The sequence below is a fragment of the Lonchura striata genome, chromosome 14 (assembly GCF_050655825.1).
Source record: "Lonchura striata isolate lonStrDom1 chromosome 14, ASM5065582v1, whole genome shotgun sequence".
Lineage (NCBI taxonomy): Eukaryota > Metazoa > Chordata > Aves > Passeriformes > Estrildidae > Lonchura > Lonchura striata.
Genome location: NC_140716.1, coordinates 6569983 through 6596014, shown reverse-complemented (window position 1 = coordinate 6596014; position 26032 = coordinate 6569983). Strand labels below are relative to the sequence as shown.

The 26032-nt window shown below is 41.8% G+C and overlaps 1 long non-coding RNA gene across 14 annotated transcripts in view; it reads left to right on the top strand.

Annotated features, from left to right (window-relative positions):
• LOC146766070 (uncharacterized) overlaps positions 1-26032 on the top strand; it is a 255124-nt gene that overhangs the window by 226547 nt on the left and 2545 nt on the right. For 10 of the 14 annotated variants that reach the window (XR_014958398.1, XR_014958394.1, XR_014958395.1 and 7 more), the window contains one exon: positions 1-26032. This exon is cut by the window's left edge. This is a non-coding gene — a long non-coding RNA (uncharacterized LOC146766070). The other 4 variants (XR_014958391.1, XR_014958389.1, XR_014958388.1 and 1 more) reach the window with 4 other exon arrangements.

Genomic DNA, 26032 nt, shown 5'->3' with positions numbered 1-26032 from the left:
TAAGGTGAATTGAAATAGCACACCCTGGCAAATAAATAGCCTAAAGCATTGGAAGTGCTGCTGGAGGGGGTGGCCTTGGCCCACAGCAGAATGTAACTGCAGTTTTCCAAGGCTGTGACCATCCCTCCTTGGGAGACAAAGTCAAACACAAGCCAGGCTGCAGCAGAGCCCTGTTCCTCTCCTACCTGTGTGTGGCTACTAGTTGTGAACTTGGCAGAGCCTGAGGAAGGGAGGGAAAGCATGGACTGCCTTCCCAGTGTCCTGTGGAGTGATTGATATCTATATTCCCTTCCCCTGGAGCACTGGCAGGAATATAAATGTTCTTGGTGAAGATGAGGAGGGGATTTTACAAGCTCAGAATAAGCCCCAGGGGTGATAGTTCCCCGTTTTTCCACCCATCCTTGTGGGATAGGTGCTGCACTGAATGGCATCTTCTTTTTTCTGTTTCTCTCCTTTGAACTGTATTTTGTTTGTTTGTTTGTTTGTTTGTTTGTTTGTTTGTCCCATTGACTCAGTTCCCTCACATGAGAAGTCAAAGCTCTGCAGCTCACATTCTGTTTAAGTTCCCTCCTGCTGGAGCTTCCCTGTCCAGAGGTGGGTGCAGCTGCAGGAGCAGCTCTGCAGAGAGGTCTCTGCCACCCCAGCGAGCAGCAGTGAGGTACCCACAGAACTCTAGTCTGTGGTCCCTGGAATAGCCACTGCTACAAACTGGAAGCTGTTTTTAAGCAATTTAGTTCAGATCTCACCAATTTTGTGCACACTGCTCAGAGCTAGGTCTGGGCCATTGCCCTTTTCTTTGAAGTCCATTGCATTTGTGATTTTCTTTGATCACTGCTGTGGAAATGATGGAAATGTTTTTCTCACAGGTTTCTATGCACACAGACATAAGAAGGCTGCAGTGAAGGTGAAATATCTGACCTTATCTTGACTTGGTTAAGATTAAAGTAACATTAAATAGGCCAAAATTATGTACTAAGTACCTTGAGAGACTGATGAGGAGGGAGCAACAGTATTCTACTTCTCTCAATATACTCAATACTTAAAGAGCTTTGCCACTAAGCTTAGTGAGTGTCAGGGATTTAAAAATGCCAGACAGTACCTTAGGATTTCTGAGGCATCTTGCTACACTGAGCTTCCAATGATGGCACTTTATACCTAAGGGAACAAAAGGAAAGAAAGAGAGAAAGAAAGAGGGAGAGAGAGAGAAGAAAAAGAAGGAAAGAAAGAGAGAAAGAGAGAAAGAGAGAAAGAGAGAAAGAGAGAAAGAGAGAGAGAGAGAGAGAAAGAAAGAAAGAAAGAAAGAAAGAAAGAAAGAAAGAAAGAAAGAAAGAAGAAAGAAAGAAAGAAAGAAAGAAAGAAAGAAAGAAAGAAAGAAAGAAAGAAAGAAAGAAAGAAAGAAAGAAAGAAAGAAAGAAAGAAAGAAAGAAAGAAAATCTACTCTTTCTTCTTTTCGCATGATCTCTCAGCAGAATGGGGTTTCCTGGAGAACTCCTGGTCTTGCTCTATTGTCCCAGATTTCTGGAGCTTTCAAGAAATGCTCTGTGCACTGAGCCACTGGAGAGAAATAAACAACTCTGCCCCAGCTGCCTGATTCAGCTGATTTCTTAGTCCACACAGCTTTGTTATAAAAACTTAGTCAGAAGAAAAATCTCTGAGTCCTTGTGTATAGTTCCTGTAAAAGCCATTCGAAGTGATCAACCAGGGGAACAGTGATGGGAATAATGTGGAAACTGCTGGAAAAGAAAATAATGGCATTTCTTACTTACCATTGTATCAGTCTGTGGTGAACCAGCTCACAAACCCCACTGGGGATCATCTTCTCTGGAAAAGATGAGAAAAGGACAAAAAAGGATGGTGAGCAAGAAAATAAGGTGTGTTTAGAAGGAAGAAATGGTCCATACAAGAATGAACATCAGGCTCTCTGGACTTTCAAATCATGAAAGACATTGAGAATATTAACATGGAATAATTCTTCATCCTTTCTCACAGTACATGAAATACTTTTTACACTGAAAATATTTTTGCTGAATAGCTAAAATAAACCCCAAAAATGAAGTGGAATATTTTGATACTTTGCAAGTGGTAACTAGGGAAGGAATCTGTACAAGAGTAGAATTTTCATTTGAAGTATTACTGTATATTTTGATTTCTTTGTCTCAGTTCATGACATAATGGAGCATAACTGATATAACTTGGCTTGATGTGTCTCCTCGTTACACATACTGGAACAATATCTGCAGAAACATTTGAAATTACACATTTTTACAGACATCTATTTTAAGGATCAGTAGCTTCAAACAAGCAGAGCACTTAGGCATACTTTAAAGGCTTATTTTCTGCAATCATGCATGGGTCATGGCTTAATCCTCATCAGAAAACACACTTTGGGATCCTGATTACAGGAGCGGGCAGTGAAGGAAGGACATAGGAAAGCAAAATTAGCAGAGTTTTCAAAAGGAGCTCAGAGTTCCACCTAACCAGTAAATCTTTGATGCTAATTTGGAAGAGAGCTGATTTTTCAGAATTCAGAAGGAGGGAACCCAAGTAGCATGATTCAAAGTATTTGTTAGGAGAACGAATGTCAGTGCTCAGCACGGTGTGACCACGTGTGACACAAAGGACAGGCTTTGGAGGAATCACCTGGCCTGTCAGGGAACAGACTGCGGGGAGAAGCTGCTAGATCCAGTATTTCTTACTAAATTACTGAATTCCTCTAGTGCTTTTTAATGTGGGTGTTAACCAAAAGGCAGGTCTATGAATTATTTTTGAGTAAAAAATGATCAGGTGGCTTTGCTTGACCTCGGACTTCTGTCAAATGGGATGGGGTGTGAAAGGATCCTGGTGTCTTACCTGAGAGGTGGGAAACCAACAGCTTTCTGCAGCAGATAGGAATTGATTCTGTGCCACTTTAAATAAGTTAAGCAAATAATTACCTCTGAATAAATTACTCAGGGAGAAAAATGCTAAATATAACAATACCTGCATATGGGGTTTTTTTGCACTTTTTAACAGAAGGCTCATTACAGTACACAGCTGTATTCAAGAACTCCCCAGTCACACACATTTTCTGCATATACTCTGTGCAGTCACCACTTAATAGAATACTCAATTAGTGGATACTTTAAAATCTTACAACCATTACTTCAAGGTCTGTGAATAGATAGCAGAAATTTGTTTATTCCTTTCAAATACACCTAGCTGAAGTGCCAATCATCCCAATTTCTTAAGTAATTTAGTTTGGGATGAATATTTGACAGTTAAACAGGAGGCTTTTGTATTTTAAAGTGTAAGGAAGGGAATTTCCTTTGCATTCATAAATCATTCAGATGCCAATATATCTGGATTATCAGATTTTTAAGATTCTCTGTTATTACAAATTATTATTATTATTCAGAATCCTTCTAAAATGTCCTGAGAGGTGCTCGTGCTTATTATTGGAAGGACTTCCCCATCTCCTTATACCTTTCTGCTTAAAGATTTTTTCAGTGGATGTGGTTTGCAGAAGCCTCCAGGCTGGTCTTATTCGTGCTGGCAGAGTGACCTTGAACTGATCAGGCAAAAAATGGAGGGACCACAAATCATACCTACCCTTTGTGCTCCAGTTATTGTCCATTATCTCCCCAGAGACAACTCCAGAAACTGAATTGTAGTTTTCCTTCCCCTTCACACTTTTACCTGCTCCCTGGTGGTGCCCAGGGGTTCCACCTGCACAGAGAACTTGGCTCTGGGTCACTTTTATGAATGGTGGCAAGCACAGGCAGCATTTTTAAGGCCTATTTAATAATTCCAGTATCTCAAAATTTGATTTGAGCTTCAGTTGTTCACCTGCAAGGCAGGATTCTGCTTGCTGGGGGGTTCTGGCCTCTTGCACCCTGTGTATTCCATTTACTGAAGATGCTGCAGCCAAACCATGTCATGAGCAGCAGCAGAGGCGGCGTGAGAAGGAGAAACTTTTCCCAGTGTTGTAAAAATAAGGGAAGATTTTAGGAGTTATTTCAGCTATTCTGCAGGAGTGTGATGAATAACCAACCAGTTCCAGTGGTCATAAAGTGGGGACAGAAAGGTCCTGGCTGTGATGTGGTGACAGCCACTGGCTTTGTGTGCATTTCTGCAGGTGCTGAGTCCTGAGCTGCTCTGGCTGCTCCTCCAGTGCTGCCCAAACTGCCCCTGATTGAGTCCTGGTGCAAGATTTTGTGTCCCACGATGCCACAGGTATGGCAGAGGTATTTCTGCTGCAAATCCTGTAGGAAATGCTTGAGATCATTTGTCTCAGAGCATCACTGGGATCTTCCTGCCTTAGCCAGCATGCAAGGCTGTGCCTGGATGCTGTTAAGGTGCTGTGTTCTCTGAACTCCAAGAGTGCTGCTTGACTCTTGTCTCACTGAGCAGCTGGTAATTGTCAAGGGTGTCTATAAGCCTTTCATAAGAGGAGAAAAAACAAAAAAAGGCCAGAGTGTGCATTCTATAATCATGTTTTTTAAATTCAAGAGTAAAATATTTTGATTTTTGAGACTGAGTTTAATCTGACTCCTGTGAAAAGCCTATTTCTCCCTACCTGTTACACTCAGGAGCACTTCTGCAGATGAAAAGCAACCTTCCATGCTGCAGCCTCCCACAGACATATGCATGCACATTATGTCCCATGTTTAATTGCTTTTCAAAACTGTCTTATCTTGGCATGAACTTGTCTTTGGTTTATCTCTGCTCAGGATAAATGCATACCTAATCTTATTACTGGATGCACTCAGAGCAGACAATCTCATTAATAGCCACCCTTGAGGGATTTTTATCCATGGATCAATTTCATAATTGGAACACAGCTACATAATATATAAATATATCCCTTCAGTGGCACAGCCGTTCTCAGGCTGTTCAGTCTTGCACATATCATGAGAAAAAATAAAAAAGAATCCAGGAAGAAAGAATGTATTTTTAAAATGGAGATTCTTCTTGGAAGCTTGTTAGGTTTTCAGATCACACCACAGGCTTACAAGCTTGATTTGTCAGGTTCATGATTGTTAGTGGATATGTGAGTTCTATCATTTTTAGCCTGGATAGTCACTAAGAATAGTTTTCCTTATTCTTAGTGGCATTGCATTGCATTCTGTATGCTGTTTGTTGTAGCATATAGAATTCTATAATGGGAAAAAACCTATCGTGTTAGCTACATATCATTTTCTAAAGCAGCAGGAGCTGTGCAGCTTTTAAGAATTAAATTATGTTCATTTATTCAGTGACTGCAAAATACCCTGCTAAGAGTGTAATAGCTTAAAGGCTTCCTAATCAACTTTACTTCATCATTAAATAATTATGCTTTGTGTATCTGAACTACACTTTTGTCACATCTCATATACAGCCTGGTTAGTGAATATGAGTCATTATCAGGGCTGAGTGAACCATTCATAATTAAACCTGAACCAAGAAAAACTGCCTGGTTTTGAGTTGTGTGAAGCTTTCAGCATGTCTGGGATAATTTTCCAACAAACTTTGATTCAATTATATCCAAGCACCAGCAAGATAAAACATATATTTACTGCACAGACCCTAACCACCAGAATTGCTGTTTGGAGTTTGGTTGATTTTGCCCTCACCCCTTTTCTTCTGTCAGGATCATTACACCTCTGATACAAAGGGATTAATTTTCTTTCTCTCTCCCCCTCTGTAGGCACACAGTGAGAATGGGCATCACTGAGGCTCTTGGAATAAAAGCATAATAAATTAGTGAGCAAGTGTCACAAAGTTTTACCTATTTGTAGCTGCAAGTCATGCAGCTGTTCACAAGGTTTTCCATGATGACACCACTGGGTGTTATGAGCCAGCTGGTCAGAGAGAAATTACTGCTGTAATTCAAAAAGTGAATAGTGATAGCAGTGATAAATGATAATTCAAAAAAAGAGCAAGGAGTGTATGCTCATGTGTTTGATTAGTAACAGATCCCAGATCGCTCAGAAGATCAAACACCCTCATCAGCTGCCCACAGCCATCTTTTGATGTTGTCAGCAGCAAATCCTCCTGTCTGTGCTGCTGTGGTGGGAAACAGGCTGCAGTGAAAGCAGAGACATTCCTGGATGTGTTTCCTTGCTGTGGGGCTGTGCTGCTGCAGGGGTGAGGACAGGCTGTGCTGTGCTCACTCAAGAGGCAGGGCTCTGAATCCAGATCTCAGGAGATAAAACAGCCCCATGCCAGCAATAAGACAGCCAGTTTAAATTGTGATGACACCTCACCATCAGACTGACGTCCCTAGGGACAGGATGGAATACCTGCTGCCTGCTGTCTGCAAATCAAATCAAAACAAGAGCCACATTTCAAACAAAATTGCTACCTAAAGCACACGGGAAAAAAATGGAAGTGTTGGGAGGACAATTGATTGATAGTGCGATATCTTTGGAGTGCACCATTCAATTGCATAATTTATATTTCATTAAGCATGAAATTATGTTTATAATTGTATTAGACAACTCTGTGAGAGATATTAGCTCATAAGCACAGACTGAATTAAAACAATTATTAATTATTACTCTGTTTTTTCATTTTAATGAAATTATGCTCCTGAATTCAGAGTACTGGTGAAGGTGTCTCACTTTAATTCATAAAAAGATCACTTTGACTGGCTGTTGTGTAATTGAGAGGATAGGAGTGGGTGTTATTTAATGCAAACACTATTTCATCCAGGGATGCACTGTGTGTGATCTGTATGGGGAATGGAGATTCCCTGCTCCAAAGTGGACAAATGGTCAATGGCAGGGAGATGGTGCAGCAGCCTCAATAACGGGGTGGCCACACAGTGAGCAGGGGAACCCATGATGAGGAGACCAAAAACATAGGGAGAGTTTATAAAAAATAGTAATATGAAAACCCTAAACTCTGAAAAAAATTATGGGAAGCAGAAAACAATCTGCAGCCTCAGGAGGTGTGAGACAGCAGCAGGGAACACCACAGAGGGAGGCGGAGGGCAGGTATCACCTGGTAGCTGGAGTCTGTGCTGCTGTGCTGGGAGGGAGGTACAACCACTGCTGCACCTCCCAGCTTTGCTGTGCCTTCAGCCAGCACCAGCAGACCTGGGGATGGTGTGCCACAGTGCCAAAAGTGACATAAATGGCCAGCTGGCAGCCAGCCCTTCTTGCTGGGATCATCCACAAACCCCCCTATGATGGAGAGAGAGTGACAGCTTGCAACAAAATGGGATCTTCTCTGTGGTTTGTCCAGAAATCAGAGCTGAGAGGTTTTATTTCATCTAAAATCTACCAAGACTATGGCTCCCTGTTAGACTTCTCCACTTCATCCAGTGATATTAATGCATATGCAAAAATCCCTTGGACTTCAAACTCACCTGGTGTAAGAGCTGCAGGATGTTTCTTGAGGTGTTTCAGATGTGGATGACTTACATTAAAAAATACTCAAATTTTTACACCACTGTCACGGCGCACAAAAAGTTCTTCAGTTCACCTTCATGTATTTTTCTGTAGCTTTCCAGCTCTCACACTTATTCTGCTAATGATGAAGCATCTCAAGCACTTTAAAACAAAGCTTTTCACCTTTAGATATTTTTTCCCTCTGTACGAGAAGAACAGATTCCTTGCTGGCATTTATCTTCCAACATGCTCCCTGGCACCCCAACCAAAAATATTTTGAAACATGTTCCTTTTGATCGCAGAGCTTTGCTGTGTGCGCCACGCAACCCACTTTTTCTTTATTTAAAGGCAGATTTTTTTTTGTTTTGTTTTGTTTTTTGCTTCTCTTTTTCTACTTTCTTCTCCTCTGTGTGCATCTGACCACATGGTTTCATTCACATGGTATAATTTCGATTGTGAAATTAGACAAACACTTTGACTTTGCCGCTGGCTTTCGTGGTTGCCTACCTCTGAAGACTCCATTCACCTCTAATTACATGTCCATCGAAATCCTGCAGAGAAGGAACAGTGTAAATCATTAGCCCTCCTAAATGAATGTGCAGCTGAGTAGCTAACAAAGGGATTAGCACTTGACAGGGGAAGCGTTGCATGCTGAAGGAGAGGGTCAGGGGGTGACTGCCTATTACACAGAAATAATTGCCACCCGGTGCTGGGGAAGCGCTGGCTGCAGGCTGTGCTTGCTGCAGAGAAGCATTTTCTCTCAGCTCTTACCCCTCTGCCTAATCTGCCTTTGCACAAATCAAGGACAGGAGCTGTTAGTGGGCAGGGGAGCATGGAAATGGATGCTGGAAATGCAAGGCGGTTTGGAGTCCAAGAACCTTCCTGTTGGACAGAGGGCTTCCACCCCTAAATAAAACATGTCCTTTTTAGATTTGTAAAATACTGCTTTGCTTAATCCTTCATTGCCTTAATAAGGCATGTGGCTTTATACAGTTTGTTTTGAGCTTGGGAAAACAAACTCAAAACAAACTGTGACAAACAGGATTTTTAATATCTTTAACAAAAAGAATATAAAGACACAGTACAAAAAATATCTTCTTGCCCTACCTAACCTTTTCTTATTTAAAAGCACTTTGTGATCCAGGGCAATATTCACGCTGCAATGAGCCCTCCAAGGATTAAGCTTTTTAAAAATACAGTTCTTACTCATGGAATTTAACAGATCTGTTAGTTCTATGGCCACAAAGGAGGAACACCTACGGAGGATTCCAAAATGCAGTAACAATTCTTAGATGCAATGGGTGGCTGAGTTAGGGGATCGTGGTCATCGCTGTCACTGTGGTGCTGTTGACAAATTGTGCTTGCTGGAAACATGCCACTACATTAGCATAATGGGACATGGAATATCCTGTTTAGCAGTAAGAGGGATCTTACAGCGAGGAAAGATCCTGGGTAAGACTTCCTGCTGGAATAAATGCTCATCAGTCGTCATCACAGCTGTTGTGATTCAAATGATCCCTTCTCTCCAAGCAGCCAAGGACAAAATCACAGCTCAAATGATTGGGGAGCATTCAGCACTTGTTTGGAGTGGAGCAGAAAGGGGCTTTATGTTAGATTTCTGACTTTTTCTTTCGTGCTCTACCTTGAATTGCTTGCTGAGATCACACAGAGGATTTCCAGGTGAGGAGGTGCTGGGTCTGGTCTCTGTTTGGTTGTTTTAACCTCACCAACAGTACATGATGGAAAACCCCTTGGCCAATTTTGCCATTTTATAGCAAGTTAGCTCAGTCAAAATAATTTAACTGGACTATATATAACTATGATGTCTTTAGCCCAATTTAAAGACAGTGAATTTTAGTGCAGGCATTTTAAATTATCTAATCAGCCCCAAGAAGAAAATACCTTAAAGATACATAACTAAGTCTGAGAAAAGATACAACAGCAGTAGGGTGATACTGTGCAATGTGAAAATGTTGTTTATATCCAAACATCACACGCACAGTTGAGCATGAATTCACATTAAATCAACTTGAGCTTCAAACATATATTTTTAGATATGGGTAGAAAGAACTATTTTTCACTCATGGAGTCCCAATATCACAAAGGTTTTAATCTGGTAAAATATATGACTTCTGAAAATCTGAACATGACTAATATTTCCAAAGCCTTGTTGAATAAAAACATCTGAGCACAGGGGTGACACCTGGTTGCTGGTATTGTGAAAGCCTTTTATGGCTTTATTTCTTTGTGTATCTTTAGTGGTTTGTCAGTTTTGCCATGACAAGCTCTATAGAGGTTTGGAATGCGTGAAGCTGAAGACACAAATCCACGTTTTTGCCTCCTGGCATTTGAATGCTCCACTGTAGTGCACTAGCAGAGCAGGTGAGGTGAGGATCACCTGTACACAGCCATCACCTCCTCAGGCCATGTGGCCACTGCCCAGCTGAGCCACAGATACACAAATGGGAGCCCTTTCACCTATTCATGCTGCTCCTGAGCAAAGGCTGGGGGAAGGCCACAGAAAACGTGATTATGGGAATAAAAGGAAATTTTTGCATGAGCCAATGGGCATCCCACACACCATCTTCCATTCACCACAGAATACTCCTCCCTCTTGTCTGAAAAAGTGATATCTGGTTAGTATATTTGCCTGATTTTTCAGTTCTCTGCATCACTGGGAGGAAAGTAATCTCTCTAATTGGTACAGAGAATTTTTTCCAGCATGGTTAGAACAGCAGACTCTGTATTGAGATTCCTTCATGGCTGTTCATGCAATCAACTTCAGAAGTCATGGAAAAGAAACCTAATTTTGTGTTTATTTGTTCACAGAGTTAACAGATTTGCAGCCTTAGAAAAAGGTCCAGTTATGGCAGAAATAAAATGCCCTAATTAATTTTCTGCATCACTGAAATAGAGCTTCAGTCAAATGGGGAAAGCACGCATTATGGATATCAGAGAGCTGTCCTAGGACCAAGCCTCCAGCACTATTTGGGAGCAAAAGGTAAAATGAGACAGTAGATGAGATGAAAATGCTAATTACAAGAGGGGTTGGATGAGATAGGCAAATCTCCTTGTAATCTCAAATAAATCAGAAGTTTTCTTGCCGTGTTCTTATCCCATCCCAAGTTTGTTGTGCATTTTGCTCCTGAAAACAGCCCTCAGTCTATTTGGATCTTTCAGGCAGTAACAATCTGGTTGAAAGGACTATTCCTTTTCCTTATTGAACCCTAAGATATAAGAAATAACCCTAAAGGTTATTTCCTAGAGAGAAATAAGAGGGTGGTCGCTGTCTTTACAGTGGCACAGGTTTTCTTTAACATAAACAGGCCTGGTCTATTTGGTCTGGAGGGATTTTCAAAAGCCAGGTAGTAATCATCCTCTCAAGGGTGCTCAAATGTGCCTTGGTCTTTCAGAGCTGGACTACAAATCCATCACTTGGCTGGAAAACCTCTTGGTCAGGAACAAGTTCTCAAAAGGAAGACCTGGACACAGAGTAATAATTCAAACCTGCTGGAGATAAAATGAGCAGAATTGGGTGTTTTGGGCTGTTTTCCTTTTTACTATGAGGAACTGTGTTGAAGCATGGATACTACAAGTAAAAGTGGTATTTCTCAACAGATTGTATTTGCAGTGTTAGACTTCTTCCTACTCTGACTACTTAAAGTTCCTCAGGAGGCTTTTATCCCAGTATGTCAGAATATGTGAGCAATACTCATTAGACAGGATGACATTAGTTATTGACTAAGAGAGGTTTCAATGCCCCCTTCCCAGAACTGGTCATCCAGTTGGTGAGAAAGGAACAGAAAGGACTAAATTTACCCTGATTCCAGGAGAGAAACAGGTATTACAAAGAATTTTACAAGAAGTTCCTTTCCATAAAGATAAAACTGAAATTGGTGAACTTGTACAGCTTTGAAATAAAAAGACATAGTAATAGTCTTCTAATTCTCAAAAAGTCTGCAAAGAAGGTACTTCTGAAATACTATCCTGGTAACCAGAGGAGCAGAAAGGGTTCCTGGCTCTACAAAATTTTAAATCAGAGATTTGAAAAAGCTTCCTAATGAAGGATATTTAAACAGTGAACCTGGCTGCTAAGGGAAGCTATAAAATCTAAGTTAGAAAAGACCAATTAGACTAACACCTGTCTGGAATGGGCACAGCAGGATTCTGCATCCATGCAGTGAAAATGGACTTAAAGCCACTATCATGCTGGGGTGCTGGTTTTTATCCTCCAGAACCCCACTCAGGTCCTGTGATTCCATTTTTGCTGCACATATTTCTCTCCCTAGACTGGATGTAAGTCCTCTAAGCTCAGCTCTGAGGGTCTTCAGTCTGTCTCACTTCTGTAGCTCCAGCCTGTCTGGGAAAAAAAAAATCATAAAGCTGAAGTATGTGAGATCAAAGCCTTCTTATGAAGTCATGAGGATTAAAATTAATTTCATTTCTGTGGGTAGAGAAGCTTTCCCTAGGGAAAAAAGTGCCTTTTTGGCTCTGTTCAGTTGGTACCTCAGCTGACCTCATTCAGGGAAAAACTCTACCCCATAACCACCTTTTGGAGTGGCTGGAGATTAAGGGTGAGGATCCTTGAGGAGAGGGGATATTTCCCTACAATCCTCAGTGAGGTGTGCAAAGATTCTCCTGGTTTCCCCCACACACTGTGACTATATTATCTCTGAATGGTTCCTTTCCTGGTACACTGTATGAGAAGTGTGGACATGGCATTCACAGCTCTGGATTCCCCTCTGGAAATTGGGATCCTTCATGTCACAGCCAGTGTTGCTTCCTAGGGTTCTAAATTTTTGAATTTAATCTTAGCTATGAGATGCAAGAATGATTCCCAGCACTGTCAGTCAACAGTATCCCCCAAATAAGTTGATAAAGCAGCTGTGTTGGCTCTAGAGCAGCTTAACTTTAGGCTTTTGAGCATGATGAATTATTGTTTAAGGAGATGTATTCATAATTCTGTTCCTTCCAAGCAGGTGGTTGATATTTTGAGATCCCTGCTGTATCAGCACTATGTATATTTGGCACAGAACTGCATGAATATTATAAATTCTATATTTAATTGAGTTTCATAAAGAAATCCTGTAAATCATAGTCATCCCATCAAACAAACCAGGAAACTGATGTGGTGAGGTATTCAATAACACAGCTTCTTTTTGTCCCTAAGGGATAGACAAAATTTTGTTGTTTCCCTTAGAAGAAAAATAATTATGATAGTCAGGGATCTTTGATGTAGTTCTGTTTATCAGAAAATAACATAAAATCCTAATTCTTAGCATCGAAATCAAGTAATATGAGAAAATACTTGAACATGCAAGCCCAAGGCTTTGTGAACCAGAACTCAGCCAAAAAGGCTCTCTGTTTTATTGTGGCTTTATCAAGACCACAATGCCACCTGTTGAGTCAGGTTGTGTCTTAAGATCTCTTACTTCTTTATATTTTCCTTGAAATAGTTCTTTGTGTTTCTCTGTCTCATATATGGTGGCAGAAAATATCACAGCATCGTTTGGTATGGAGTAGATGGTGAAACTCCTTTGTTTACATTTGTGATGTTGGATGATATATATGCTGGGGGGTGAGAGTTAATATTTTGTCAACTTACTGGGACTGCTAAAATCCAGAAATCCTACTGTGTTCTGCTTTTCCTGAATGGGAAAGAATCTAATAGTTCATTCCATAAGATAGACTCTGGGGCTTTGATAAAGGATCTAAATCACAATAAATTAAAGAAGGGCAGTTAAAACAAGCGTGGGTCTTACCTAATAACAAGGGAAAAATACAAATAGCAATGCAATCAAAAGGAGATTTATACCCAGCTTCCTCAGGTGGGTTTGAATCTACAAAGCTAAAATTGCTTTCATAGTGTTGTTTTAAGTTCCCTGCACCACTGGCTCACAATGAAGCACTATTTGCACCTACTTTATCTATAGTACATCTATTACATCAAATCAACAGGAGGTGAGAAAGGCTTGTACTAAATGAGTGCAGTTCATTATTTAGCTGTATCTGGCAAGGTGAACAAAGGCAGAGGGGTTGATTTTGGCACCTGAGCTGCTCTGGCATCTTTTGCCTGCAGCGCCCTGGTCGTGGGAGAGAGCAGTTAGCTCCCAGGAGCAGCAGACAGGCCAGTGAGCCCCCAGAACACTCTCTGGAACACGCACACAGCCACGTTTTCCTGACAGGCTGCTTCAAGGGCTCTCCAGAGCTGTTTGATCAGGTCCTCCAAGCCCTCTTCACAGCGCTTCTCTTCGCTGCTCTCACTGTGGCATTCATCACGGGCTATTTTATCTGAGTGAGAGTCCACGCAGTGCAGCTACAAATAGACTGCTAGACAGGTCCCTGGCCTCACTTATCAGAGTGAAATGATAAAAAAAGAGCTCTCCTTGAAAGGCCAAGGTGATCCTGGGGCATCACACCCCAGGCAAGTGCGAGCCCTGGCAGGCAATAGGGGCCGTGTGCCCTTGCGTGTCTCAGGCCTTGCCTGAGAGGGTGTGTGGATCTGTGCTGAAAAGCCTTTGTGATAGGAGTGGATTCTCCAGGGATGGCAGGAAGGGTGCTTGAGATAAGGACGTGGCAACTGTGTGGCACAGCACAGCAGCCACGCTGAGGAAAAGCCACTGGAGCTCCCAGCTCCTGTCTGAGTGTGAGGGGACAGCAGAGCGAAGGGCGATCCTCGCCGCGCCGCCCAGGCCGGTCCTTGTCACTGCCCCCCTTCTCATCCTCTGCCGCCCCAGGGTTTAGCTTTTATGCTTTTCAGATTCTGTGCTGCTTTACTGTGCAGTTCTGAGCTTCATATTAGGGGATGGTGAGCTCTCTTCACAGAGCAGGCAGACAAAACAATTCCTTCTCCAGCTGGGGACCCAAGGAAAACAGATCCAAATCTCAGGCCCAAGAGCATAAACAACGTGGACTGAAGAGAGAAAAACAAGAAGGGTGGGACTTCATAAGCTAAAGCTGTAACTGGACAATTCACTCAATATGCAAGTGGAGCAGAACTTATAAAAGTGAGAGACCCTGTGGCCGGTTGTGCATTTTGTGGCCATTTTGGGTTCACCTTGGGTGTAGCCCTGGCTGAGCTCTTGTGCTGCCCAAGGTGGATCCATGGAGGCCTTCTAATAAATCCCTATTTTATTCTTTAACTCCATATTGCCTTTGTTCTAGGTCAGCCTACACAAAGTATCACCTCCACCACAAGCAAAAAACCCTGTGACAAGTTGCAGTTCTGTCTTTTTGAGATATCTATTTTGATCATGTTCAGCAGCAAAGTGCACTCTCTACCCATAAATTTGCAGAAGTTGTAGAAAAGAAGAAAGTAATTATGAGAGACCAAAAGGAAGCTGGTGAGAGAACAAGCACAGGAAATTATGTCTGCTGCTGGTTTCCAGTTTGTTCAGGGAATTGGAATGGGTAGCACAGCCTAAGAAATTAAGATGGTTCTGTTAAGTGATAGGCATGATTTACTGTATTTTCCTTCCTATCAAAAATCATCCTAAAAAACGACCAACAGCTCCCTTTGCAGGACCAGGAACATTGTCATATGTAGCAAGGGGGTCACTGGAAGTAAAAATAACTATAGAATTAAAGAACTGTGAATAAGATCCTTTGAGCAACCAGGATTTCATGAACATGGCAGAAGGAGGCTTGAAATGCACTGGAAAGTTACTGTGTTCAAATGCAATTTTCACATTTTCCTATTACACAAAGTAAAAAATACTTTGCCTACCAGAAAAGTGCCTCACTTTACTGTAATAGAAGTTGAGAAGTAACTCTGCTGAAGTCATTGGTGTGAGCTAATGAGCTGTGAATATACTTCAATGTATGAAACAATACCTGGACAAGGATTCCTGTTGATTTCAGAGGGACTATTTGTACAGCCAGTTACTGCTCTGTACAAGCCTATGAGCATGTGGGTTTCTGCTAAAATAAGATTACATGTCTATTAGACTATCCAGAAGCTACAACACTGCAATATATGGTATTACCATGCACTGAAGATAGGTCTTTGGGAAATTATTCAATAGAAATATGTAGGAGACCAATTTCCTCAGTAACAGCAAATCTTTCAAGCACTACAGTTTAGGTGACAATTCAGCTCTTGGAATAGAATCCATTTAACTTTGGATTTGGAAAGAACAGTGCTGGAAGTTAGGGAGCAGCAGATTTATGTGTCACTGGATTATAGTGGTGAGGCTATTTTGCAAATAACCTGCCCTCTTGAACTGCTGATTGTAAAATGCTTTAGGAATATTGACATTTTGCCACAAGTAAAGAAAGCTCATGCTCAACTTACATAATCAGATGACTTAACAACACATTTTCCTTGCATTAATGAAACAATCCCCGTGTCCTCATAACAATTATAAAAACATCTTTCACTTATTATGATACCCTGCAGCAATGAGAAGAGTATTGATCTAGGCCTATGTTTCATTTACAAAAAAAAAAAAAAATTCTGGGTAGAAAACAGAGGATATGAAACACTCTCAAGCATGAAGCAAATGGCTTCATCTCAAAGAAGAAGCAGGCCTTTGAAGAAAAGTAAAATGCTGAAAGTATCTTAAGAACAAAGAAACACAAGTACCTGGGTCTATGAACTGCTCTGGAGTAAACTATTTCTTATTGCAGTCGTAATAGAGGCTCAAGCAAGGGGAAATCATCCTTAACAAAACAAAACAAAACAAAAGCATGGGAGGTTGCTCCAGAGAGTTTTATGTGGTTTTAGCATGCGCAACTGAATAGAGATGCAATAGGATGAATAGGATGCAATTTTTTTCTCAGTGAATCACAGGGCCCTTGCTGGCACTGTGAACAGGTTCAAGAATTCCACAGTCTCTATTCAGTCCTGCCATCCCTGCTTCAACACCTGGGCCCGACAGGGATCTGTGATTACAGCACCATTTCCAAACCAGTGCTTTGGCAACTTTTCCAATGCTCTACAGCATTTACTGCTGAACTTGCCTCGTTGATGGTGAGAGGACAGCAAACAGCCAGTGCATGTGCCCCAGGATAAAGTCCCCTTGATTGGCCTTTCAGCCTTGCTCCTTCTTGTAGCCAATTCTTGTGGTATTGGATCACAAAAACTGGCTCTAGGAAGGGACAATGTTGTTGCAGGTGCATTTAAAGAGGGAAAAAGTTGAGTTTCACAGCTAAAAGAGCTCCTGAGAAACCTGAGATCTGTCACTACTTACACAGAAACCCTGACCCCAATGTCCTTTTGAAATACTGCAAATCGTGCCCTGCCTGCAGCACAAGTTCCATCCATGGCATGTGGGCAGCTGTGAGCATGGGGAAGTGCTGCCTTCCTCTTCCCCAGGGGTGATTTGTTTCCCCTAATCCAGAAGAATTTTTATATTTGCTTTCTGTGCTGTCTTTTCAGGTGCACAGCTCTTGAGGAGCAATCTGAGCTCTGATTCCTCAGAAATGTGTCAGTGTCATTCGCTATATCACTGAATTCTAGAAATCACAGTTCCAGTTGCTACAGCATTTATTGCATTCAGCTTTTCTCTTTTTCTGAGGTTGAGTTGTTTAATTTCCTGAAATTCAGTAACAAAATCAACACAGAAGGCCAGAGCTGTTCCTTGTGTTCTAAATACATATTCAAAAACTCTCAGCTAATTAGTGCTAAATTAAAATGCAAGAGGAATATCCTTTATTTTTAGGTTATATGGATAAATCACTTACTTCCTTTACTGTTTCTGCAGAAAGATCAGCCACTGTGTGCTGTTAGTGCCACTGAGAATAATAAAAAAGTCATCTCAAAATGATATCTTGATAAAACACGACCTTTAAAGCTGAAGCAGTGGGAGCAAACCAAATAAAAAATGTTTTCTGAAGGCACACAAAAAGGTCTACAATGAAAGGAAAACTGATTATTCTCACATTCTTAATTATTTTAGAAGATTGATGCAATTAAATTAGCTATTATTTTAAAACAGTGGGATTTTATACCATGCTGGCTCATTACTCATTTTTGAATGAACTTTCATTTTTTCTATTTATGAAAACACTGACTTTTATACTCACACTTTTCATTTTTTCACACAAACCATAAAACAAGGACAAAAATTTTCACAGCAGGAACTGATTCCTACCTGGTCACTTTAAGCCATGTGTTCTTCCTCCCTTGTAATTACTGGCTATGTCCTTATCCATTTGAAAGGTTTCTAGCAGCATACAACAGCTGGGGTCATTCTTATTGCTCCTGAGTAATCTTGTTTGGTACAAACACCTGAATTCACAAAGGAGCCAGCCACTGTCTCAAGGTTTCTGTGTACAGAAGCTCTCATGCAGGGAAAAAAAATAAATTAAACCCCAAAAATCTTTGCCAGCATTATTTAATTTTCTTCTCCTCAGATTCTTGTCCTGGTTTTCAAATTACACACAAGTGGTCTCAAAGTACTTAAGCCAAGGTCAAATTTTTTCCATGTTTTTGCATAATGCCTTAAAATATGAATTTCTAATCTCTTATTCTGACTGAGTAGGTCATCTGACCTAAATATAACAAATAATATTAAAATTCAGGCTTTGCTGATGTTGGAATTAAATGAGCGGCTGTGAGGATGAGCAGGGTGGAGGGGGTGCATGTGTGACCTTTTTCAGTAATCCCAGTTTGGATCTATAGATGAAATCTATTCACTTTGAAGAAATACATTACCACAAAACCCCCAAATCAGCCAGAAAACACACAGCATCAGCAGCACAGGGTTAAAACTTGAATTAGGTTGTGGAACCGAGTCAGTGGGAGGGGATCTATTCCTAATTGAACTGAAATCCTGCTCACAGCGAGGAGGAAGCGTGTGAAACACCCAGCTAGGTTTTAAATGTTAGCACATTCCACAAGGCTTTCCTGGCTCTTGTGGGTTGAGAAGGCAGAGGAAGGGTAATGAAGGACTAAAACTAAAAGTTGACCCACATCTGTGGATGTCTGCAGAATTCCTTAGGCCAAGGAGCTGAAGGATGAACCCCACGTGTGCCATGGCAGCAGCTCCATGGAGACTGATGGATGATGATTTGCACTTGTTTTGGGGCAATTTCATTCGGATGTGCTTGTTTGGGACCAATTTAAAGGTTCCACTTTGCTTCCCTCTCTTTCCTTTCCCTTTGTACAAAGTCCTAAGGAAGGGACCAGTCTCAGCTAACTCCTGATGGCTTATGTGGCAGGATCTCAGCTTGTCTCAAATCCCAAGGCACCCACAGACACCTGCAGGAAAGACACTTGTTACATCCAGCCAAAGGCAGATTCCCTAGGTAATCTTGCCAGAAGCAAAATTCTTGTCAAATTTCCTATTTCACTCCACATATTATTAAACATAAAATGTCAGTGCAGTACAAAGCTCACAAAAGAACAACATGGACATATTTCTAAGATGCTGAGAAAAACAGACTTTAGATTCACTTAAGTAATTATTAAATTCCTGAAGAAGAGGCAGCATGTTTTGTGTCTTTCTACATATTTATTATTTCTTTCTCCTCTGCTCTTGGTAAGCTATTCAAACAAGGTGGGAGAAGTTTCATCTGAAATTTTTTATCCAATCTTTTCTTCAATATAAATTTGTGAAACTGAGTGTTTGAACACACCCAGTCTACTGGTTTTATATTTTTTTTAATGCTGATGTCTTCCTTTCTTCTTTATCTTCTCTCTGCAACAGCTGGCAGTACTAATGCCAGATGCCACCAAAGTCTACAGAGTATTAAAAGCAGACCAGCCCTAACCTTGGGCTTGAAAGAGTGATGACGTCTCAGCAGCCAGAAGACACAGAGGAAATGAGTGAGACAGAAGGAGGTTGTCAGAGAGCTACAACGTCAAACTAACAAAATAACAGACCTGAAATTCAAAATGCAGCTTGGTAGCTCCAATAGCAGGCAGATTTACTCACACATTTACTTTTTTTTTGTCCTTTGGTAGAAATTAATTTTCTTGACCAATTCTTGGACTTCGCACATGACTGCAGAATTTGTCTGAATTGTATAGGTAAGAAAAAAATTGGGTTTGGAGTCATCATGAACAGAAAAATCCAAGCACAGTCTTCTTCTCGCTGATGGCCAAGGCAAAGTTATGCTAAGTAGATGAGAAATGCAGCCTGGCAGATGGCCATTCCCACCTGGATACCTCTCATCTGTCTGGTGAGGTTAAACCATCCTGATCCTGCAGTCAATGACATCCAAGGTGATACAAGTCCATGAGTTTGTCCTCTCTTAGTGCAATCAGTGGAATTACAGCCTTTAGCACAAGTCACCTCCACATCTGTGCACCCTGATGTTTTCTCTGCTCCATCAGGAACTGGTGTGCTTACACTATTAGTGGCAGCCATGTGATACAGCAGTGGGATTCTCCAGCAGCTGATCTGCAGTGATGATTCATTTTCACTTCCAGAGGTTTCTGAACATTTCCAAAGGGGCAGAGTTGCTCCTTTTAATATTCTCTTTCTGAGCTGCATCTCGTGGTGCACTATTGAAGCCAAGTAGCCTGAAATTTAGGCAGAGGATGATTTCCAGGGTGTTGGCCCTTCACTGAGAGTTACAGCTGAGGCAGTGGCTACTGAAGAGCCAACTGGAATTGTTAATGGTAAGGAGCTGAAGCCAAAGCAATCTAAGCCAACAGAATCATTGGAAGCCAGTGATACCTGACTCTGGGGTCTGTCCTACTGAACATATGTTTGGAACTTGAAAAAGGAAAGGGACATCTCAAGGGACATGAATCAGAGCAGTTGAGCAACACTGGAAACTTGAACATTGCTACAGAGCCAAAATGTCTTTGTTTTAGCATATCCAAAATTTATTAAAGCAAAATACTGCAAAATAGCAGAGAAACAAAATCTGATCCAAATCGATATTTGGAAGAAAATGTTGACAAAGAGCATAATCTATATGCCAAGTGTTCCCTTAGGAGCAGACTAATTTTGTGCAGACATTCCTGAATAGGAGATACATTCACAAAAATCTCTTGTCACTGGGTTTCAGCACAGCATGGGAACTTCTCACTGAATTAGTTTCCAGCCATGTCTCAATCCTCTCCTTTCTCTCCCTCTCCCTCTCCTGCTATGACCAGCTAGGAGCAGCCACTCCCTCTCAAGCTCTCCACAGGGGTTAATTCTTTCTCCTGTGTTTTACAGCCACTGGAATTGCCCTGAGAGTTTTCAAGGTAGAAAGAGAAAGTAGAAGTAAAAAGCAGCTTCCTGTATGATTTGTGAAGCATGCAAAATACAATAGTAATAAAAATAGTAATGAGCTCATTATAATAGAGATGGTCTCATTAGCAGTGCAAATGCCAATCATATATGTGGCCAGGTTCCTGATGGTGCACGGAGTAATTTAACACTGTTTTTCCCTGCTCCAGAAGCATAAATTCTATTTAAAAACATCCAATTTATCCAATTTTTGGGCTGCTATCCCTCCCTTTGCTCCCCAAAAGGCCACTGCAGTTTGTAATGCCTGGACACATGGGATGCGGGGAGTGAGATGCACATCCCTGTGCCCTGCCAAGGCCAGTGCCTGCCCTTCCCCTCCAGGCTCCCACTGCCACAAGAGCAGGGAGAAGATAACTCCATTTGCTGGCAAGAAATACCTTGAGCATGCAATGGGAAGATGTATTTGGAAATATTTTAACTGGGAGGAAAACAGTTTCCATCAATGTGCTGGTAATGAATTTAGGGCATTTGCAGCTGCACAGTACATAACACAGTTTCAGACATTCTGGGCCAGTGGGAGTGCAGCACTCTTGACTGTGCATGTCCTGCTGCTTCAGACATTCCTCCCAGGAAGCTGCAGTGCAGGGAGATGGCATCTGCCTGTGGCTGGAGTGAGGTTCATCCCTCCTCTTCCACTCCAGACAGGTGGTCTGGCTTCCTCCCTTCCAAAGTTTGAGGCAGAAATATCATCTTGGCTGAGAACGTGTTGGCTATTGGTCATTCTGGGGGAAGAAACTGCCAACCAGTACACCCTGTAGGCAAAATTTTTGTTTTCATTTGTAATCTAGGCTACCAGAAATGTAGAACTCCATCACAATCTGCCAGGTAATAATGAGCCACGCTCTTCAAAAAAGTACTTAAAATTGAAAGTGATTAAAGATGCTCCAGCCTGCAATTGCCTATTACTCACTTGTGCTCTAAACAGTTCGTTTTTCACATCATTCCTGGAAGTTGTAACTCCTCAAAGCAATGTTCCTGGTAATTAGGGGAGAGCAGCAGCAGCAGCCATGGAGCATTATCTGTGCTGCAGCAGTGGCAGGAGTGCTGCCTTCTGCAGGTGACAGAAGTGTGACAAAAAGAGGCAGCACCTGGTCCCCCTGCTCAGCACCTCCTTGCCCAAGAAGTGACCACTAAGCAGGACTTCAGCTTGCCTCAGAGAAACGCTGGACTTGGAGAGGCTTAACCCAGCGTGATCTGAGCTTCTAGGATCAGTTTTGGACTCAGAAGGGAGCTCTGGTACCCTTCAGGAACATGGCACTGCCTGCAGTCTGGGCAAAATTCCTGCCTCTCTGAAGCTGGCCTAGGAATAAGAAAAGGCTTTTAGAAATCTATTTTTAGGTTCTCTACTTTTTAATTTTGAGGCGTAGTTAAAGTAGCTACAACAGACAGGCACATCCTTCCACAAAACCTCAACCCTCTCCCTTTGCCTTCATGGCCTTTATTCTCTACACATTTTTGATTTACTCATTTTACTTTTCAGACAAAGTTAAATGAGACCTAGGTTTTTTTCTGTTGCAAAAATAGTGCTACTTTGGTCAGTAAATGTATAAGAGAGATACCACAATGCTTAAATAAAGTATCAATATAAATAAATAATTTTCAAAATCTCAGGCACTTGAGACAATCACTCTATAGCAGACACAATAATTGCAGGACCAAGTGCTGTGGTTGTCCTGGCTGCCTCCATCCCCAACCCAGGGCACAGAATGAACCCTAATAATGGCTCAAATAGTTCATGACTGTGAAAAATGTGATTTTTATGTATATGGGCTCCTCTGGCTGGAAGCTGCCTCTCTGTAGAGATGCACCTACAATACACAAAGAGGATTATTTCACGTGTGCTGTGGGGTGTTTTCAGCTGTGCTTCCCATTTTGCTGCTGAAGTTGTCACCAGGACATCCTCACCCCACCTCTCCTCAGGCTGCTGTCACCTATGACAGTGCTGGCAGAGCAAAGGTGGGACACAGACCCAGGGCTGTGCTCGCTGTGCTGGGTGCAGCTGTGCTGTGACACATCTGCAGTCCTGATGGAGACAAACCTATGGTGCACCAAGCATTCCTTCTCTCTCCTGTGTCTTCTCAAACTCTCTGTGATCAAGTGTGGGCTTCCAGGGCTCCTGGACTCATAGCTGCCTTACACAAGCCTTTGGTTTGGTAAGTGGCATGATGCTTCATTTTAGCTTGGAAGAGGATACTGTTTCACACCAATGCTGCCTCATCTTTAAGCAGAGGGGCAGTGATCACAGCTGCTGAGTTGGTGAATTTTATCACAATAAAATAACACCAGTAATTTTTGCCTGTTTGGAAAGAACTGGACACACAACAGTGTATAAGCAGCAAGTGGCAATATTACTAATAATTACCCATATTACTAATGACAGGGACTTATCTCAGTATTAATAAGAATAATAAGCTTGTTCAAGATGACTTAATCTCATTTAAGCTTGAGAATTAATCTCAATAATAAGGAAAAATAGAAGAATAAACGGGAAAATATATATAAAGACTACAGAGAAACCGTGTCATAACTGGTGAACAAAATAAACATACCTTCTTGCTCTGGTATGCATGATTAAAAACACCCCAAACCTTAAGCTGTGTAGGATGTATTTATGCAAGGAAAAAAGCAACAAGGGTGAGGACACTCCTGGCCTTTACAGGAACAGTGAGTTCCCCAGGTGGAAGCTGCAACACAACTCAGCAGCAGGGACGTGTCTGTCAGCCTGGGCAAGGGACAACTGTCCAGTTCTGAAATGTCATCCCTCTGCAGGCGAGGTGCTGTGCTGCAGAGGCTCCAGAGGACAGGAGCTGATTTCCTGGAGAGGAGTTTGTGATGGCTGGAGCTGCCAGGCACAGCTAAACCCCCCCAGGAGCAGCAGGTTTCCCTTCCACGCAGAGCCTGGAGCTGCCTCTCACTGCTGCCCACGCAGGGCAGGCAGAGATCTGTGCCTGAAAGCACAGGAGGGCAGCTGAGAACACGAGTGAGCAAAAGGAAATGAGAGAACAGCAACTACCAGGTGATTAATGGCACCGATATGAACCCTGCTGACAGCGCAGAGCCTGGGCACCTCTGCTGAGACAGATTAACTTTGTCTCCTGAAACACGGGAACTGAAGGAAAAGAAGCTACCCACTGGGAAATGTCTAAATCCATAGAAAAGTAATGAGAATGTTTGGGCTGAAAGAACTGGCTGGAGAAAAATTTTGGCAATATCTGCCTCTCTTTATCTGAGTGCTTAACATCCACTCAGCTCAGAATGCAGATTTTGGGTTACCAGTTGCATGTCTCCTGGCTAAAAGGTCAAAAGGCAGTAGCACAGGAATTGATCTTCATTTTTTCTGAGGTGGTTTGAAAACCTTGTGAGTTGTGTTTTTCCACCCTGACCTATATTTCTGTGATGATTCATTTTTCTGTTGTTTTTTTTTTTTAAGGATGGCAGAGAGCACAAGCTTTGCCTCAGCTGGGTTTTCCCACCCTCATTGCCCTTATCTCTGCATGGTAAAACCATGGCCACACTTGGGGGCAAATCCCTCCTGGCCCACCAGCCTCCCATCTCACTTACAGGATTAGGGGAAGTTGCACTGGCAACGTCAAAGGCAGAAAGAAAAGTTCAATACACATTGAAATACTTGTTGCCTGAGCGCGTCTCTGTGTGAGACATGATGAGTTTTCCATCAGGGATTTATGGTATATTTATTCATATCATTAAAAAACTGCTCAGTGGCAAGCAGAAGTCACTTGTGGGTTAGTCCTGGCATGAAATTTCCACAAAGAGTAAATAAGAGCTTTTCCCATGCCTTGGGGTTATGACAGGGATCTGCATCCTCCTTTGCCTGAGGGCACTGGACTTGCATTGTCAAGTGATGTGAAATACAGTCTGCACTCTGGAGCCACTGGAATTACCTGTCTGGGCCATAGCACAATGTGCACTTTATAAACAAGGGCCTGGTTTCACTTTATGTGGCTGGGGCACTTGCACCCAAGCAAAGAAACAGAATATAAATTTTATTGCTTACCATATTTCCTTCCCTTGTTACCCCCCAGCTTCACTCTGTTGAAGAAGTTACAAAACTTTAGCATTGTGTCAAAACACTGGAGACCAGCAGGATTTTAAGGCCTGATTCATAACTCACAGAACATCAAAGGAAAAGTCCCAGTTTCCCAAGTTTCTTTTTCTCATTTCTGCATTTGGGCTCTGGCCACAGCTGATTTTTTGATATGTAGAATAAGCACAGCCCAAGCTGTCCAACTTTGGTGGCATCCTATTGGGCTGAGGCAGAAAAAGCCTTGCACAACATCTTCTAATGATTCATATTTTAAGGAGGAGGAACATCACCTCTAGGAATTCAGCTTTATTGGATGCTGTAATCCAGAAGACATAAAAGCACTTACTAATTACTGCTGGGTTTTGTTTCTTTGAAGATTTGGGTTAAATCTCATCTGAAAGAAGATGTCTGTTTGTGCTCGTTAGATGTATAATTTAATTTGTTTAGGATTTTCTCCTTTTCTAGGGTTTTATTCTAATGATATCTGTGCTTTCCTTCTCTTCTTTATCTCTCCTTTCTTCCCAAAGTTATGAACATTTGATACACCCTAGATTTATTTTCTTAATATAACAATCATCATCCCCAAGTTGATGCATCTTCTTCGGGGCTTCATTTTTTTTTCTTTTTTCCTCCCCACTGAAAATCCATTCCCTTAAAATAAGGGCGGGGGAGGGGGGCAGGGAAGCGTGCTGCTCTTGCTTGCCTGTTTTATATTTCTGAGATGTATTTGCTTATGGACCTTTCCTGGCTGACACCTGTATTTGTGCTACACTGAAGAGAGAACTCAAGATATATACTTTGGAAAAGAAAAAAAAAAAAAGGTAATATTGTAATTTATCTGTCAACCACTACTATGCAACACTGCAGAAGCAGAGAAAATTGGGCTGAAAGGGAACTTGGGGTTTCATTTAATTCATAATTCTTCCCCAAGCCAGGACTAACTCTGCCTACATCATTCTTGACAGATGTTTTTCTAACCTGTTCTTAACAACCTCCAGTGGCACTGGGTACACAACCTCCCACAGCAATTTCTATTAATATGCAACTGTTCTCACTGTTAGAAAGTTTTTCCTAATGTTTAACCTGAATTTCCTGAGCAGCAGTTTAAACCTGAGTTCTCATCCTGTTCACATGTATTTGATCTTGTTAAGTCAATCCAGCTGAGGGAAGTGGTTTAGCACAGCTCCCAGGAGCTTTCTGCACTTGTGTTCCTTTGCAATTTTAGACACATTTTGAAAAACCCACCCACTGAGAGCTACACCCAAAATGCAAATAGAGATCAGCTGTTTGCCATGCCCATGTCTGACATCTCTTGGGATTTTTTTGTGTTCTAGGGAGAAGAAGAACAAATAAAAACCTACACCAGGTTAAACAACTGGGTCACAACCTTTGAGAATTGACTGGGTACTTCTGCACTGACCACATCAGCATTTCCATGATTTATT